Source organism: Culex quinquefasciatus, chromosome 2 (genome assembly GCF_015732765.1).
Source record: "Culex quinquefasciatus strain JHB chromosome 2, VPISU_Cqui_1.0_pri_paternal, whole genome shotgun sequence".
Lineage (NCBI taxonomy): Eukaryota > Metazoa > Arthropoda > Insecta > Diptera > Culicidae > Culex > Culex quinquefasciatus.
This window is the reverse complement of record NC_051862.1, coordinates 125026536-125046570: the sequence shown is the minus strand read 5'-3', so window position 1 is coordinate 125046570 and position 20035 is coordinate 125026536. Positions and strand designations below refer to the sequence as shown.

The 20035-nt window shown below is 35.0% G+C and overlaps 1 protein-coding gene across 2 annotated transcripts in view; it reads left to right on the top strand.

The window, feature by feature from the left end:
* LOC6045657 (lachesin) overlaps positions 1–20035 on the top strand; it is a 163719-nt gene that overhangs the window by 12775 nt on the left and 130909 nt on the right. Inside the window, exon 2 of one of the 2 annotated variants that reach the window (XM_038255006.1) lies at positions 8119–8158. The exons of the other annotated variant lie outside the window; for it this stretch is intronic. The gene's annotated coding sequence lies outside the window, so the exon portion shown is untranslated. The remainder of the gene's footprint in view (positions 1–8118; positions 8159–20035) is intronic. 2 annotated transcript variants of the gene reach the window in all.

Genomic DNA, 20035 nt, shown 5'->3' with positions numbered 1-20035 from the left:
TACTTCGGCACTGGCCGAGATCGGGTGGGAGGGGGCAAACAAATAAAAAATAATAATTGAAATAGCAAGCCAGAATTTCAACAGTTCAATGAAACTCTAATGGAAAATGCATTATACACCCGTACAGTTGATATGCAATCATTAATTTTCAAAAAAATGAAACTGACGAATACAAAATTTTAAGCGAAAAAAAAACTTTTTGCATCGAAAATTCATTAAAATTCAAAATACTTCTGAAATAAATTTTTTGATATTTTGGCCACCCTTTTCAAAAGTTTTAAGCAAAAAACGATTGAAACGAAACTCATTTCAAATTAAGATAAAAATAGATTAACAAAAATCTAGAGTTTTTTTTGAAAAGGTCCTATAAACAAAATTTTAATTTTTTGCTTTTTGGGTGTTTTTAGAACCGCCTTGAGTCAGGGGTATTCAAAAACACCCAAAAAGCAAAAAGTGAAAAATTTGTTTATAGGACCTTTTCAAAAAAAAGTCGAGAAATGTTCTCCGATTTTTTTACAGCCTGTGCACTGAACAATGTGTACTTTCAGATGCTTCCAGGATGGAGATCGAACTCCATCACCTTTTTGAAAAATTATTATTTAAAACTCTCGACTCGATAAATCCAAAATCACTTTTTTCCAGAATCACTCTAACCTAAATAAAAAAACTGGATCTAAAAAACTTCCCGTTTGAGGATGGCAACCCTGCAAGGTCAAAATTGCAAAAATCTGGTCAAATACCGAAAAAAATCTGGAAAAGTTTGGCAAAAGAAAATATAACAACTATAAATGGTGAATGGCATGGGTATTACGAACTAATTCAAGAGCTTGATTTATTCTTATGGATTAACTAGTTTTCGGTGTCAAAAAGGTTGAATATTGTTTATCGTTCAAATAAATATTAGCTCTCGTATTCGTTAAATTATAAAATTTTCTATTAAATTCGTTCATTTCAATCGAAAAGTGGTTCGAAATAAGCAGAAAATGATATATCATTCGAAATCTGTCAAAATTTGGCAAAGATAAGGAACCATCCACAAACCACATGGACACTTTTTTGAAAATTTCGACCCCCTCCTCTCAGCCGTCATGGACAATTTTCATACAAAATATTTTTTTTTTTTATATGGAGCGTGGACAATCGCAACCTCTCTACAAAAAAAAATGAACCACCCTAAAATTTGGACCACCCCAATTACTCGAAGACATCAAAGCTCTAAATCGGTAAGAGGGGCCGTTATCAATTTGATCAGAAAAGCTGTCTTCAAGCTACGATTTTTTGGAATTTATGACAAAAGGTCGAAAGACATAAGGTCGAATGGGCAAAAGGTCGAGTGCCAAAAGGTCAAATGGAGCCAAACATTTCAAAAGGGCACAAAACTTTTGTAAACAATAGTGTATCCCTTTCACTCAAATGACAGTTTGCATAAGGTGTGAGAGGGATACACTCTTGTTTACAAAAGTTTTGTGCCCTAATGAAATGGAAAGCACGAAATGGCCAAAAGGTCGAAAGGACAAAAGGTCAAAAGTTTTTATCTTTTTTTTTTGCAAAAAAAAAACTTATTATTAGCCAAAACGCATGAACATTGAAAACATCTATGAAAAATTTGCTTTGAACGATTTTCATAAATTTTACTTCAATATTTTTTAAAATTTTGAGGTTTTCTGAAAAAAACTTTGTTCTCGGATTTTTTGAGACTTTTTTAAAGTTTAACCTTCAAACATTCAACAAAAAAATTAGTTAATTTTTTTTTATGCAAAAGGATAGAAACCTAGCAAAAATAGCATCATTTTTTTGGTACTGTTTATATTTAAAAGAATGTAAAAAGTTAAAAAAACATTTGAACCATATTTTCTACAAATAAATATGCCAATTAGCATAAATGTCCAATATGCATATGCGTCACTTTTGAATTTTTGATGCAGTTTGGTTCAAAATCGAGTGCTCTTTCAAAAAACCCTAAAACATCCAGTACTTTGTTCTAGAAATCTGGAGGAGTTTTGTTTTGCGTTCTTCTCAGATGAACAATTCTGTACCAAAACCGGAAATTGATTTTATTTGTATTTTTTTATTTGGCTCAAATTTTGTGGGACCAAGAAGCAATTTTATGTCATTGGTTCATCCATACAAGTCTCCATACAATGTTCCCGAGCATGGGTAAATAACAAGGGAAATGCGTAATAATACCTTTCTCTGGTATCAATACCAAATTTTGGTATTCCTGGACCCTTAAAAATTTGTCTTAAGGATTATGCAAGAGCAAAATGTGGTATGATACCAATTTAAGAAATTGTTTTGATATTGCAAAATTGCAGAATTTGTCAATGGTCGAACACCACATTTTGGTATTATTTTGGTATTAAAGTGTTTTACCAAATTCCTCTGAAACTATGGGAAAATTTTGACCAATTTTGACAAAATAATTAATTTTGCGCTAAAATGATGTCTCAAAGCAAATGCTTTCATTGAAAACCGGAAATTTCAAACTTGATTTTTAACATTTTTGATATACCCCCTACAGAAATGACTTGAAATTGTGGAAAATTTTCTAAGTCAGGATGGCACATTTTGGTATTATTTTGGTATTAAAGTGTTTTATCAAATTCCTCTGAAACTATGGGAAAATTTTGACCAATTTTGACAAAATAATTAATTTTGCGCTAAAACGAGGTCTCAAAGCGAATGCTTTCATTGAAAACCGAAAATTTCAAACTTGATTTTAAACATTTTTGATATACCCCCTACAGAAATGACTTGAAATTGTGGAAAATTTTCTAAGTCAGGATGGCACATTTTGGTATTATTTTGGTATTAAAGTGTTTTATCAAATTCCTCTGAAACTATGGGAAAATTTTGACCAATTTTGACAAAATAATTAATTTTGCGCTAAAACGAGGTCTCAAAGCGAATGCTTTCATTGAAAACCGAAAATTTCAAACTTGATTTTAAACATTTTTGATATACCCCCTACAGAAATGACTTGACATTGTGGAAAAATTTCTAAGTCAGGATGCCACATTTTGGTATTATTTTGGTATTGAAAGGTTTCATCAATTTTCTCTGAAACTATGGATTTTTTTTAAATTTTTGACGAGATAATTAATTTTGCGCTAAAATGACTTGAAACCCAAAAATGTTAAAGCTGATTTATTTTTTTTTGTGATATACCCACTAATATTTTTATCAAAAACGTTGAAATTTTTTTAAGTTGGGATAACCAAATACTTTGAAAAACGAGTCAATCAACAGATTATTGAATTTTGGTGAATTTCAATCCAGTTTCATTTTAATAATACTTATTTTTCAATCTTGTTATTTTTCAGAAGCTTCAAGAACTTCAAGTACAGCCGTTCATCAATGACAAATACATTCGGTGTGGTGAAGAATATCACTAAAAACAACATGGAATCATCAGGTGAGTAGATTTGGTTGTTGCATAAGGATCATTTACGTTTTTTCACTAACTGCAACTGCTGCACTAAAAATGGTATGAAAATACCAAATATTGGTATTACTTATGCAAATACCAGCGACCAAAATGTGCTCTTGGTTGCCCAGTAATAGTTGGTAAAATACCATGAAATCATACCAAAATCATGTATGTGGAAGACCACAGGAATACCAAAATCTGATTTTCCAAGGGCGCGGGAATACCTAAAAATAAAACCATGGCAATACCAAGTTTTGGTATTCAAGCAATGTTCAAAAATTCAGAAGACCTCAACTTGGTATTGAAATGGTTTTATTTTGTGGTATTATTTTACCTTTGGAATAACATGGTATGGTATTGTTGTGCCCTTCCACATACAAGCTTTTGGTATGATTTCATGGTATTTTACCATCTATTACTGGGCAACCAAGGGCACATTTTGGTCGCTGTTATTTGCCCAAGTAATACCAAAATTTGGTATTCCCGTGTTATTTACCCCTGCTCGGGTTGGCAGCTGCCCATACAAAAATGGTACGTATATATTCAAAAATCTGTAACTTTTGAAGGAATTTTCTGATCAATTTGGTGTCTCCAGCAAAGCTGTAGGTATTGATGAAGACTGTTGAGAAAAAGAAAGATACGCGGAAAATAAATCTTGCATATTTTTTTATTAACAATTTTTTTTACAAAAACTGAGTTCCCTAAATTGGTATTTTTCTATTTTCGAGATTTTTTTATATGTTTCAACCTGCAACTTTTGACTCATAGAGAAGTATGGTAATTTTTTTGCCGCTGAGCTATAAGTATTCTAAAAATAGTGATTTCTGGAAAAAAATATATTTCATACATACATTTTGTTTTACCTAATTTTTTATGTAAATTTGAATTTGCAATCGAAAAGTTTTTCACAGATTTTTTGATAAAGTGCTTCGTTTTCAAGATATATCCACCGAAAGTTTGATTTTAATGAAATATTTGCAGTTTTTCGATCTTTAAAAACAGTGACCATTTCTGAAAGTATTTTTTGAAAAGTTCAGAAAATTAGCTATATAAAATTCTCTAAGAGACATTGAAGATTGGACCTCTAGTTGCTGAGATAGCGGAAAAAAATATTTTTTTGAATCCCGATTCCAACCGATTTTGTAGAGAATTGCTCAAATACAAAAATTAATCATTGTTCGAAGTCTGTCTGATATCATCGTTAATCGGAAGGCACGGCGTCGAGAAATGTTTGTGCGTTCATTTTTCGGGTAATTCGAGAGCTAATGCAAGCCGGTATTCAAAAATACATAAAAAATGTCGATTTTTTAGAGAAGTGCTCAATTCAATCGAAGATTTACTTTTAAAAATACAGGAAACGTGTTCTTAAATAAATCAACTAATTTAATATTTTCAATAGTATTGACAAACTTATTCTGCAACAAATACCCGAGTACATTATCCTTTATTCATGATGATGATACATCTTGAACAGCAAAGTCAATAAGTTCTCTTTTTAAATTTGGTTGACTTAAAACTTAAAATCAAAACCAAATCTTTAACATGGAAAGTTGCTATCAACATCCCATTTTCCACCCCTTTTGTTCATCAGATTTGCCCTATCAAAAAAAAAAAAAACAAGACCCGTCATGGGGTGTGAACTAGGGTGGAAAGATATCGCAAGCCTCCCATCATCCCTCCCATTTGCCATCAGCATCATCATCATCATCACGATCTCCCTCCACCATCAATGGTCGTCACGACGGCTCAGCGTACAGAAAAGAAAATAGAGTGAAATCGTCCCAAAGACAGAAAAAAGATGGCTCAAATGCTCAAAATGAAATAATTAAAGATTACTATCGCAAGATTGCGAGCTTTTTTTCCCCTGCTTTGAGAAGTTTTTCCTCGAATCGAGCAAAAACAGAAGAAAACGAGAAAAAAAAATGTGTGTATGTTCCGCTCATGTTGTCTGGCGTGGAAGAAATTCCGAGCTTCAAACTGCCAAAAGGATCATCCAGACGTTCTTTTTTCAACTCTTTTATTTTAGTGCGTCGCTTTGCGAGAGTTGGGATGGGAAAATGCATTTCGGGGTGCTTTGAGCTAATTTCAAAGGATTTAACGCTAATTGAAAGTTGTGCTTTTGCGCGCTGCGTGGAGCTTTCTCACTCTCTCACTCTTCAATGCACTGCCAGCCAGCTGGCTCACACTCATGTGAGTGCTTTTTTTTGCTTTCATTCTCGGTGGATTACGAGCAACATTATGCAACAACACTTGGAGAAAGAAAGCTGGGGGTTTTTGTAGAATTGAAATTGCACACATTTGCAAACTTTTCCAATTGAGTTGCGCGAATGAATGAACGTTAATGTGGAAAATGAGCAAATGGGAAAAGTTCTTCCAACTTCTTTTAAGTTGGAATTTGTAGGATTGGAATGTCTTCTTTAAAAAAAAATGCGTTGAATTTGTATTTAATCATGTTGGTTTCGTTTTTGAACTGTAGATATCCAAACCGACATGGAATCACTTATCTTTCTGTGCAGATATCCCATCATAACCTTCACAGATCTCATAATCTACCCAAGATAAGCACCAAACCACGCCAGAGTGGCATCAACACGTACCTTAAGCACCTTACACAAAAGGCCACCCTGTTACACAACATCTTGTACCGTGGTAGACACACAGGCCAAAATGCAAATTCTCAGAAGAAACCCCAAAGTTGCAATGCACCCACAATAATACCTACAGCTACCGTGGCAAAAGACCCAGACAGTTATTTTTGGAATTACACAAAAGAAATACATTCCTTAGCTTTCTCGACCTTCCCTCCTCCCTATGAGAAGCAAAAAGCCATTGTACTTGGCGGTGGTTTTGCCTTTATTTTGCGAAATGTTTACATTTATATGTTATGTAAAATTCTTGAGTCGCTTCACACAAAAAAGAAGCCACCACGCTCCAGTTGTTGCCCTATTTACACGATAAGAATCAACTTCTTGGGCGCGCGGAATCTTAACTGAAACCGACCAAAGTTGTACTAAATTTCCGCTTCCCATTTCCACGTCTTGTTTACACTTGCTGCGGAAAAGTTTATTTTACTATTTTTTCTGCTGTTGTTCTGCGGTTGTGGTTTCGAAACCCTCAGCGGTAAATAAATCGGACAAACTTGCCCCTTAAGCGGAAATCATAACTCATGGTGGAAAGCTCCCACCTGTTAAGCAGCAACCGCAGAAAGCTTGGTGGTGGAGGAGGGAAAATTAAGAACAAAACGGAGAAAAACTTCGGAAAATGAGAAAGGGAAAAGGTGGGTAGAAGTTAAAGAGTAAATTTATTTTATTGCAAAACACATATTTTAAAGCAACATAGTTTTGGGGGGAAAGGATTGTGTGCAGTGACCTGGCAGGTTGGTTACGCTCATTTGAATCAGAACATTGGAATGGGTATTATCAAGTCGTTTTATCATTCGAAAAGAAGGTAGATGAAGAGATAAAGAGGTTGTTTATTAATCTAGTGCTGTTAAGTATTGACGGTGAGTCAAATTCGTTGAATTTGCACCACAATATCATTATTTTCCAAAGAAAAAAAATCAATTGAAAAAAAAATATTAAAAAAGCTGCTAGCAGCTAAAGCTCCAAACATCTTTATATCTGAACAACAAAAAAACAAAATTAAATTTGCAAATTTCTAATCCACAAACTCTTAAATTCTCATATTCTCAAATTCTCAAATTGTTAATTATTCAAATTATAAAGATCTCAAAATCTTTAAATCTCTATCTCTCTAAATCTCTAAATCTCTAAATCTCTAAATCTCTAAATCTCTAAATCTCTATCTCTCTAAATCTCTAAATCTCTAAATCTCTAAATCTCTAAATCTCTAAATCTCTAAATCTCTAAATCTCTAAATCTCTAAATCTCTAAATCTCTAAATCTCTAAATCTCTAAATCTCTAAATCTCTAAATCTCTAAATCTCTAAATCTCTAAATCTCTAAATCTCTAAATCTTTGAATCTTTGAATCTTTGAATCTTTGAATCTCTAAATCTCTAAATCTCTAAATCTCTAAATCTCTAAATCTTTGAATCTTTGAATCTTTGAATCTTTGAATCTTTGAATCTTTGAATCTTTGAATCTTTGAATCTTTGAATCTTTGAATCTTTGAATCTTTGAATCTTTGAATCTTTGAATCTTTGAATCTTTGAATCCATGTCAATTTCCCAAATGAAGTTGATCAATCATTTACATTGTAATCATCACATTACTTCCGCCAATTGGTATAAACACTTCAACCATTTAGTAAACCGCGTTCCACTTAGTACAAAACACCTCTCCCAAAACAGCATCCACCGGCTCATCTCACCCACGTCAAATCTACCGTCCACGGCACTTCATCACCACGTGGTGTGGCAATCGATTGGGTCACGTGAGTTGAATGGTGTTGGATGATTGCCTCCGGTCCGGCTGCATAGAAGCCATAGAATCAACAACATTGTGGCAGTATGTGCACTCCCTGCCGGCACCCTTTCCCCAATCGATTAATACGCTATTCATGAGGTGTTTGGACAAACACCGGAAGTTGCACTGTTGGTAAAGTTCGGTAATTGTAGTTTGTAGTAGTTTGAGTAACGGATTTAATCATAAATTGATTCCTTACTTTAATATTAGATGAATTAATTCTAATTTCATAAATTGCTAATTGATTTTTTCTATTTAACAGTGTCCATCGATTTAGACAATACCATTTGTCGCTTGTTCAGGTAATGTACACACATAAATCCCAACTGTATTTGTGGGTGCAAGTGTTCGATTGTCCAAGCAGATACACACAAACAGTTTCACACACGGTTTAAACTGTAAATGCACTTGTGTGTGCTCCGCGCTTTAATGCGCTTAAAAGGTGTAAATAAGTGGAAATCAAACACGAAAATGAGATTTAAACCAAGTGCATCCGGGTGAAAACCAAACTTCCACACACAGCCGCCGCAGATTGGGTTCTATTTGACACGTGGGGCAATACTGTGACATTTGGTAATCGAGTATTGGCGAAAGTTGTTCTGGTAGGTTGAAGTTTGAGCAAATCAATAGATTAAAGCTTTCAGAACTCTGATGAATGTCAGGGTCGATCTTAAGCTAGACAGGAGTGTTTTGCCTCCCGGGTCCCACAGCTTGGTATTGAAAATTGTAATGTTTCATTTAGTTGTTTAAAAGTTACGATAGAAAATTTATTTAGACTTCTACCTCCTCCAATTTCAATGATTTTTTTTAGACATGTTATCCTAGGCTTATACAAGCCATTTTGTGTATATGGATCCAATTGAACTCAAAAATGACATTTGAGAAGGGCTTAAGTTTTTTTTAAATATTTTTGTATTGCGTAATTTAAAAAATACTATATCTCAAAGCCGTTGTATTGTATCAGCTTTCATCCACCCCGGGATTCAAACTGACGACCTTTAGATTGTTAGTCCAACTGCCTACTAGCGTGGCAGGACCCAGGGAGACGACTCCTATACCTGGACTGAGCTAACGACCTTACCTCTATGTCCCGTCCGACGGAAGGCGTAATCGACAAATCTCGTCTCGACAAATGCCACCGGGACCGTCTGGGATCGAACTCAGGCCGACTGGGTGAGAGGCAATCACGCTTACCTCTACACCACGAGTCCCGGCGACAACATTGCTCATAATCTGAAAATATGATTTTTTTTAGTATAGTGAAGTGAATGATAGCAGCCTAGATAGCAAATAAGCTTACATAAATAATAAAACTAGTTAAATTGGAAAGTGGTAAACAGTCAAATTTATAGGAAATTGGACGAGCTTTCCGGTAAAATGTATCAAATAAATAAAATAATAAATGTAATTCATCAATTTAGTGTCTTTGGCAACGTTACAATTCGATAAAAACAATACTTTCAAAAATTTATCCATTTCTTCATTTGACATATTACAACAAAAAAACAAATTTGAGGACAATAATTTTTTGAAACAAAAAAATCATTTTTGGATAAGTTAGGAAACAAAACATCCAGTAAGGGTTGCATTATTTAGCAGTGTTGCTATTTTTTTTATATATTTGGTCGAGTTTTAACTTTATTTTCGGATGAAAAATAAATTTTGAAATTGAAAAGTTCTAAACAAAAATATTGTTTTAGATAAGTTGCTTAGGGTCATATTAAAAAAAAAAAAAAACATTTTGTGAATGAACCGTTTTAATTTTTTTTTTTGAAATTGCTTGAATCTAGTTGAGCAAACAATAAATTGCTGTTTTTTTATAAGAGTATTAAGCTGGTACAAATATTTTTATAAGTTTTTGTTTTTGTTCCACCCCCCCCTCCCCTTCAGAATCGACCCGAAAAATCAGGGGGCAAAAAAATATGTTTTCAAAAAACTTAAAAATGTTAATGGAAATTCAAGTTTAATCAGCTGAAACCAATTTAAAACGCTTTCCCCTGCGTTCAGAATCATTTTCAACAATGGGTTTATTCAAAATTTCTCTTTAATAAAAAAAAAAATATGTAAAACGGGTTTTTTCGCTAAAATTTTTGTTTTCCTCAAATCTTACATTTTTGGAAAACGAATGATTGAAAAACAGCTGAACTAGTGTAAAATGCATTTTTAAACACTTTGTTCATTCAAATGATGACATTATGGCTTGTTATTTAATTTGTCTATATTTCGGAGTGTTTCAATGTTGTTTTATTAAAAGAAAAAAGAATATAATTTACGAGGATTATGAAATTAACAAAGACATTTTTGCCTTTCTTATAAAAGAAAGGTTTAAGGTTTGCTTTTGGAAGAACGCTTTTCTCAGAAATCTTTAAAAAATCGTGCACGGCGAGGATTCGTCCCAGGAAAAAATCCTATTACTAAATTGAAGGTTCAGATGCGCTCTTTCGATTGAATTTTGGCCCGAAACCCGGAACTCAAAGTCTGATTTTTGAGAGCTCTTTTTTCTGAAATACATGAGCGATGTCTGTATCCGCTCTTAAAAATTTGTGTCTTCCATCATTGGAAAACCGGTCGTAAAACCCACAATTTTTATATTTCAGATTTGTAGCCGTGGGGTCGGAGACGAACATTTTATTTTTCGATTCACAATTTTCGACCAGTAAATATGGTCAACGCAATTTTTAGAGGTATTTTTTGGACTTTTTTTTACAGATGACACTATCAAATTAAAAGAATTCAGTTTCAAACAAAAAGCCATTCGAAAACATGCGCCATTAACTGCTTGGGCCCAAAATTTGAAGCTTTTCCAAAATGTATTTCCAGAGATATAGCCATATTAGTGTTTTACGTCTTATTTTTACCAATGCTGTTAATCGTTGAAATCAATGGCGTTTATATCATCGATGTCGATGATCGTTGATTTAAACGTAATCGTAATCGCAGCCATCGTTGATTTAATCGTCAACGTCAACGGAGTCGTTGATTTAAACGGCGTTGATCAACGCGTTGATTATCGATAATCAACGAGTTTATCAACGGCGTTCTTTTATAGTTTTCTAGAGTTTTATGAGGAAAGAACGATTTTTTCATAAATGTATTAATTGGGAAACATTCTCAAATAGATGTGACATGGTTGTTTGGGGATCCGGGTGTACCAAGAGGACCGAAGTGACCGGATTTTAAACCGTAATTTAAGCCCTAGCTAATTGCTGGTCACTTTCATCTCCACTTTGGTTCCCAAGTCCAACCAGGATTTTTCTTATGTAAATGACACCGAGGACGGACTATTGGGAACCGAGATATGGTCGGATTAACACCGGAATTATTGTTCCGGCGGGTTCAGTAAGAGTCTCGCGTGGCTAAATAACGACAGAATTTGATTTTCTATGATACAATACCGAATTGACCACATTACCCATGTTCCAGAACCCAAATTGAGATCGGCCAAGATGTCAAACTTCATGACAGACCGGAGTAGCTTCCTGCTAGTATTCTAAGAGTAAACAAAATTTTATGACCTACTGCGATCGGTTTTCGGCACCACACGGGAGATTTATCTCTTGGGGTTCGATCGAAACTCATTGATCACCAACAGTAGGCTAATGTAAAATTTTCTGAGGATTCCGAACATGTCAAAATTGAGACCAAAAAGTGCCGCTATGGAAGCCTACAGGGCAAAAACCAACGTTGTAAAATGTTTGTTCTAGAAAAATCGTTAAACTATGAGAAAAACTGCAATTGGCCAAAAAGTTAATACCGTAGGCTTATAGTCCATGAAATTCCCTAACTTTTGACCAATGGGAGTATGGGTGTTGGAGGCTGTTGCAAAAGTTATTAAGGTTTTAAAAAAATCCATTTTTAACAGTAATTTGCAAAAGCTATGAGAAAAAATCAAACCAATCCTGGATGTCTATAGCACATTTTGAAGGGCTTTAAAAGACTATTCGAATGCATCTAAGAGAGTTGGAATTGGTGAAGTTTTACGGAAATGCGAGCAATTTTAAGATTTTTCATGTTTTTTGGACCTCAAACTTCAATGCCCGTTTTATCCCACTTCCCTTTGTCGTAGAGGGCTCATATTTGGCATGAGTTCATCTCATGTATAGACAAACAAACCCTGAAAGTTTCATCCAAATCGGAGCACCTCGATACGACCTGTTTCACATCGGTGAAAAACTCGCTCTTAATTGATTTTCTAAGCCTGCAGCCGGTTACCCTATAATTGCAACTATTCAATCAATTACCGCTGCCGGAGGTAAAGTGGCATCCATTATCTATTCGCTCCATCATTTATCATCCTGATGATCGGCTCTTCGTGCGGGAAAAATCACCTCAGGTCAGGCCACTTTGTGAAGATGTTTGCACCCGTTTGCCATTCTGTATTTTAGTTAGGAGTGAAAATCAATCGATAGCAATCCAATTAAAGGATAAGCAGAGGCCAACAGCAATTTGAATATTGAAATCTAATATAAATTGAACGAGTTAAACATTTTAAGAAAGACTTCCTTTGGCGCTCATCATTACACTTTTCAAGTAGTAAATAGTTTGCAAAGTCATCCAAGTTGACTTGTTCCATCCGTACGCATGAACGAACGTCTTCATCGTCTTACAAAAGTTGCTTTCAGCCTCCCCGCCGCTTGAAAAGTTGAATTATCATCACTTCCCGGGAAAGTGTTGAACGAACGTGGCGTGAGCTTTCCGTGGAAGTCATTCAAAAATGGGTGGAGAGCGAATAACTTTTAATCTGAAGGTACGTTTAACTTTCAACAAGAGTGAAAATTTTGCTTGTAAATCACACTGTAATAAAATGTCTTGAAGGTCATTTTCAATTAAAAATCAGCATTAAAATACAGTATGGCCCTACATTTATTGAAAAAAAACCTTTCAAAATAGTTTTCAGAATATATTTTGGATTCTGGATAAATTCATCTCCTATTTTTTGCTGTGCACATTGTAGGAGCAAGAGTAAAGGAGGTCGGAATATTAAGTCATTAGGTGGAAGGACACCAAAGACGGCGAAAGTTTTACGTTTCGCGCGCACTTTGAAGCAAATTTTTAGCGAGGCCGACCGTCATCGTCATTATTCGTTAAGGAGCTTTTTAGTTCGCCAAATCGCCACCGTGGTGATAAAACTTGTTTTATGGTGTGTTTTCATGCGTCAGTGAATCATTACATTTGAAATTATAGTTAAAACGTGTCTCAAAGGCCAGTGAAAGTATTCATCAATTTTTTTTAAAATTAAAACTTTTCGAGAATTTCCCTTGAGCACAATTCCTGAAACTATAAAATCTCAACACTAGCATACCCGTCATAGACCCCTCCAAAAAGAGAAACCACAGCACGTCCCCCGGAAATAGACTTACATTCGTCTTTGGTGTCCTATTAGGGACTACCCTGGGAAAAGGACTCGCGGATTTCCCCCCCTACCAGCCCAAGCAATATTCGCCCACTCAGCCAAGACGTCGAAGACCCACAAAAATGCCACTTTCCGCAGTCTTCGCAGCCGCTCATAAGCCGGTTGTGGCTCGGCATTTAAGCGAAAAAGAGCCAACGTAAGGAGGAAAAATACCAGATTTATGTGAACTGAGCAAGAATTATGGTGAGAGTTTTATCTTGCTCGTTGCGGATCATAAATTCTTTCTAGTTGTTCTTCCCGCTTTTCTTGCTCTTGGAGTGGTTTCTTGGGCGGTTTCCTAGCTGGCTGGCTGGATTTCTTACGAGGGTGAACCTCGGAGTGCGCCTAGTGTTAACTCCCTCTTCCGGTGGAGAGGTTTGCGCCGCCCGAACACGTGCAGCAGCACCACGCCACGTTCGCACCCGGAACTTGAAGATCTAGCAGGGTGACGATACAGTCGAAGAACTTGAAGTGTATGTTGATGTTTTGAACCGAAAAATGATTCTTTGATGAAGAAAATCGATAATTATTAAAAACTGTACTGTTTTAACAATATTGGCAATATTTAGGTCGTTGCAAATTATTTTCAACGTTTATGACTTTTCTCCATCCTTCAAAATTTCCTTAAAGGGTTACATACATGTAAATCGTCAAAAATGTCAGAGGTTGGTATGAGCACATACTTAAGCTTTTTTTTAATCTGTTTTCAGGGTAATAAAATATACATTTTCATCTATTAACAAAACAAATTTGAAGACATTTGGTTGTATCATTGCCGAAATATAATTATTTGAAGTTAGCAATTTAAAAAAACTGGTGTCAAGATATCTCACCACTGCACTGCTTTGACCAAATCGGCTCAAAATTTTGGGAAAGACTCGCTAAACAGTCCTTGTGTGCATGACGTTGGCCACTTTTCAAAAAGTTAATTCAAAAAAAGAAAACAAATATTTTAAAGTTTTTCATTAAAATCGCATGTTTTTGATTTTTGTATCTTTTAAAAATGCAAAATTTAAAAATAGGGCTTCGTCATGCACACGGAATATGGCTTGAGAGTCATCATCCCAAATTTCAGAAAATTTAGTCTATCCCATCTCGAGATATCGTGGCACCCGTAAATCAACTCGGTGTATAGAGGAAACCATTCAGAAGAAAGTGTGAGTGATTGAAAATCATCTTTTTAGTGGATTTAATAAATTTTCTTCGTTATGAAATTTTGTGATTTTCTACATGTATGTAACCCCTTAAAACAGCACTGAAAGGTACTTGCTTTTATTTGTGTGCTGTAAAGTTCCAATTCACGGTGTTTTCCGGAATTGCACAATACGTATGTATTTTAAACTCGCTGCAAAATTTGATTTTTTCATCATTCGTCGTAATTGTCTGTACTAAATTTACGTCTTTTGCTGAAAACATCTTTTTTCTCAAACTTAGTATGTAAACTACTATTAAATGCTTTTTCCTGCGATGAAAATGATTTTTAGCATGATTTGAGCTAAAAGTAAGCATTTTCTTATTATACACTTATTATACATCAACATTTTCACGAAAGTTTGGCCTACACGCACCGTATATCTGAGTAAATCGCAAAAATGGCTTATGGGTCTTAAAAACGCATAAAAATAACGATCAAAAATAAATAAATTAAAATGCTTGAAAAAATATCATTGTAAAACTTCGGACAAATGATTCTCCCGAGATTTTGTAGTTGAATAGTCATACTTGAAGCCTATTGAATGGGTTTCACTTTCACTTTGGTGTCTTCTACAAAGTTGTCTGTTGTGTCTTCTGAACATAGTAATCGTCTAAAATCAAAATTTAAAATAGTTTCAGACAAAAAACTAGGGTTTGTAAAAATTGTTCCAAAACTGGTATTAAAAGTAAAGATTCTTTACTATATATATTATTTAATCGACAGTAGTTAAAAAAATATATTTCCAAAAGTTTCTTATCATCAACAAAAGTCAACTAAAATAACTGAAGCATCATTTGGAAACAGCGCATCACCATTTTGACATTTTGTACCTTAACATCCAACGTTTCTAAACGTTGTTTTTTTTTGGATATATTTCAAAACTTTTTTTTCGTAAAATCGCGATAACTCGTGTTGTTTATAAGCAAACCCATTATGTTTATATATCATTTTCTTTGTAATTGTCTGCTCTACAACTTTTTTTTTCTCATAAAATTATTTTTATTAGGTCCTTTTCGGTACTGGGACCTGGTTAGGACCGAGTCACAGAGGATCTTGTGTGTAAATGTTAGTGGGAGGGGAGCCGATTTGCTCTACAACTTTATAGAACATTATATCACTCTAAAAAATAACCCTGCAATGTTAGAAAAAATACGAAATTGTTAAAATGAAAATGTTTGTTCTAAATAATAAAATGACCCTTCTGGGTCAATGTAGATTCGAAAATTACATTTAATTTCCGATAAAATGACATGTTCCAATTTTTTTACAGTTGAGTAACGGAAAATGGCAGAGTTTTCAAAACGTTTTTAGTGTTTTTTTCAACGAAAAATACGTTTTTTCGGAATTTTCAGTGCGCTATCAAATCGGGCATCCAATTTTACATAAAAGTTACTTTGACACCAAAGTTCTTTCACATCACCGTTTCTGGCTGTAAATTATTGAAAAACATGTCTTTTTTCGCATGTTCAAAAATTAAAGGGGTCGTACCACCCCTCCGTCACGAGATATCAAAAAACAGACCTCGGATTCGTGATCAGGGACAAAAGTTAACCCTTAGGACAAAGTTTCACGCAAATCGTAGAGGGGTCGGGGCAACTGCTGTGTGAGTTGGCGGAGAGTTACCCAAATGTAAAATTTAGATATCTTCAGTCCAAATTAATAATTTTCTTACTTCAAGTAGCCACCCAGCAGCAGCATACTGCCTGCCGGGGTGTCGTCTCGCCACTTTGGGACTGGGCACTTGGCTGTACGAGAAATCAGAAGCAAAAAAATGTACATTTAATTGAATCACTGCACCGAATGGGCCTCTTTCTCCCGGTGGAATTTTGCACCGGTTGAACGCGTAAAGTTCTCCGCACGAGGTCGTGCGGTTTGGGGGTGAGCTTTATTTTTAAAGTGGCATCTCATATTTCTACGCTCGAGTGGCTTGGCTCCGGCTACGGTTATGTTGGTCCTGGTTCGGTTGAGTCAGCATAACTGTAGGAATCACTGCGATGGCGGGTTGAGATATGGTGCTGTTTCTCGTTTGTCGGCTGCGTGCCAGGTGGTTGTATCTTGTTGAACTGGTGCAGTAGAATTGAAAAAAAGTCAGAAAACCTTTAAGTTGGATAATTCTCTGAAAACATTTCAGATAAATTCAGATAAATTACCGATACTGTTGAGCGTTTTTGATTGCCATTCTTCACTGTTGACTACCACATAAATTCCACACCACTCGCCATCTGGTGATATTTCACCGCAATTCAATAATTCGGTTAGGCCTGCTGACCAAACCCATCTGCAGGACCTCAGCCGACGAACCTTTCCCCGCCACCAATCATCGATCGGAACAACCTGGACCCTAATGGAACAGCGAACCCACTTGAAATGCCACACACGAACCGCCACAAAACCGCCCTGCCACCGTCGTGGTTGCCGGATCACCGGAACCGGGAGTGAAATATTATTACCTCCGCCATTAGTCGAGTGTGTGACAGGGACGGGGAGTAGCACAGTGGCTGCCAGACACATGGTACTTTGCCGGGCAGTGCTGCCAGCACGGGTCAAAATACTTGGATACTCTTTGGGAAAAGGGGATAAAAGTTTATTATATTTTATGTAGTGGCATAGCGCCGTTATTATATCGATGATGGATTTGGATTCGATTATACGAGGGTACGAGCTGGGAAAATTGGTGTTACAGAAGGACCAAACTGTTTTGCTGAAGAAGGAAGAAAGTGTGTGAGTGTTGGAGTGAAAGGTGAGCTGGGAGGTGAAATTTCACTGAAAGCTTTTGGAACATAAAATTTTAATCAGTGGTCAGGGATAGGGTGGTATCGATACTCAAGAAAAGTTTGTTAATACTAAGTTTGAAAGGAAATAATTAGAAAAAAAATTGCCAGTTTCAGCATAAATGTCCGTTATCCAATTTTGTGACTTTATATTTTCATATTTTCGCGATCTTGTCGCACGTCGGTTTTGGGCCAAATTGAGTTAAGGACGCCATTTTGTGCTGCTTTCATGCCTCACCTTTTGACTTTCACAGATCCCCAAAATTCTATTTCAATCCTGTAATATTCAATAAAAACCTTTTTTTTATAAAATTTAAGGGACAAAATTCGCAACTTTTGAGCCATATATTTTTTTTTACAAAAAGTGATTTTTGGAAAAAAATAAATTTCATGCATCAGCAATTCCATTTAAAAAGGGTCTAAACCGAAAAAAAGTTCTCCGATCGAGTTCAAAATTTTTCTGGGGTTTCCTAGGCCAAATAATTAGACTCGTATTTTTTTTTTGCCATTAGGGTGAGCTACATCGAGCTAGGGTGGTTCGAAAAATGGCAATTTTCGTAATTTTTCGCAAAAACCACTATTTAAAATAAAACTTATCTCCGCATCATTTCATCCGATTTTAGCTGTTAGACTGCAAAAGAAAAGTAGTTATAGTTTGGCTGTTTCAGAAAAAAAGTAAAAGTTTAAAAAATTTGGCTTAACATTTTAAAATGTCATAATAAAACTTAAAATTGCGTTTTGACCGTGTCTGAAAATATTTTTATCGAATTCCTCAGAAAATATCACATAACATATTAAAAAATTGACGATTTCGAATCGTACATTTCCGAGATATGTTTTTTTTTGAAAATAAAAACTGAATTTTTCGAAAAAAAATAAAATTCCAGCAATGACCTATACATGTTTTGGTATTTAATTAAATGACGCATCTTTTGATACCCAAACATGTATAGCTCATCGGCAGCAGCGCGTGGCCGAATGGTTACGCTGTCCGCTTTGTAAGCGGATGATTCTGGGTTCGATTCCCATCTGCTCCAACCTTCCATCGGATGAGGAAGTAAAATGTCGGTCCCGGCCTTGGTTGTTAGGCCGTTAAGTCATTCCAGGTGTAGGAGTCGTCTCCATGCCATAAGTACAAACAACACACCAAACCAAGCCTACTCTGGTGGAATCGCTGGTGGCGGTTGGACTCGCAATCCAAAGGTCGTCAGTTCAAACACTGGGGTGGAAGGTTTGGAGTAGAAAGAGGTTTGGGTGCTCTCCCCATTCAAGCCTTCGGACTCCTAGGTTCGAGCAGAAACTTGCAATAGAGACCACAAAAGACCCGGGGGTCGTTGCTAAAATTTAAAAGTTTTCGCAGTTTTAGTGAAAAAAATTGATTTTTTCTCGTTTTCGTAATTTTCCTGTTTCTGTGCGTAGCCCGATTGGAGAACTTTTTTTACGGTTTGGGCTCTTTTCAAATGGAATTGCTGACATAATATTTTTTTGATCTCATCTTTTTATGAAAATTTGAATTTACAATCGAAAAGAATTTCTAAAAGAAACATTCGTACAATTTGCCGATCCTTTAGAGAGCAATATTTTCTAATTTTTCGAATCAAGACTAACATTCCATAAGGACCAAAAAATCAATATTATGATTTAAAAATTTTGAAAACGTGATTTTCAAAAAGATTTTAAAAATCGGAAAACTGCAAAATTTTTGCTGAAATCAAACTTTTGATAGCTTTATCTTGACAACGAGGCCCTTTATATAAAAAAATTAAAAAGAACTTTTTGATTTCAAATTCAAATTTAAATTAACAAATTAAAAGTCAAATTTATGTATAAAATTTCGATTGTTCCAAAAATTCATTATTTTTTCAAAAAATCATGTTTAACTCGGCGGCTATGGCTCAAAAGTTGCGGGATTGGTCCCATAAAACAAAAATAAATTGAGTTTTTGTGAATAAAACTTAATTGAAAAATTTGAATTTTTTCCGTTTACCTATTTTTTCTGAATATTCCTTATCGATACTTACAACTTTGCCGAAGACACCAACACGATTTGAAAATTCATTCAAAAGTTACAGATTATCGAATATTTACGTACCATTTTTTATGGACAGCTGCCGAAATTTTATGGAGACTTGTATGGGTGAACCAATGACACAAAATGGCTTATTTGGTCATAGGGAATGCTCCTGCAAAGTTTGAGCTAAATAAAAAAATACAAATAAAATCCATTTCCGGTTTTGTTAAAGAATTGCTCAACTGTTAAAAGACCTTTCACGTTTTTTAAATGTTAGAACGATCTGAATTCTGCAAAAAAAACCTAATGAACTGAATTTTTCAATTGCAATTGGTTTTTGATGAGTTTTTAAATAGTAGTTTATGCAACAAGTTGCAAAAAGAGGATTTTTTCAGCACGAGTCGTAAATACGACGAGTGCTGAAAAAATCAAGTTTTGCAACGAGTTCCATACAACATTTATTGCAATTCCGAAAAACGCTCATTGAGTGAAATTTTAAGTCAAATTTTCATGTATTTGTCAATAAATCGTTTAAATCAAAACAATGTTGAAAAGTGTTACTTTTCGAAACAAGTGCTGAAAAGTTCAACTTTTCAGCACCCATTTCAGTGCTGAAAAGTAGAACTTTTCAGCATTTATTTTGAAAAGTGTTGATATTCAATTCTTTTATTTTTGGTACAGAAAAGTAGGCTATTTCGTCGTACAAGAATGACAGAAAAAGTAAGTAGTTAGTATCTTAATTTGTTCAAATCAACTAAAACAATTTTTGCAAAACTGCCACAAATGTTGTGTAATTTTATATTCTAGGAT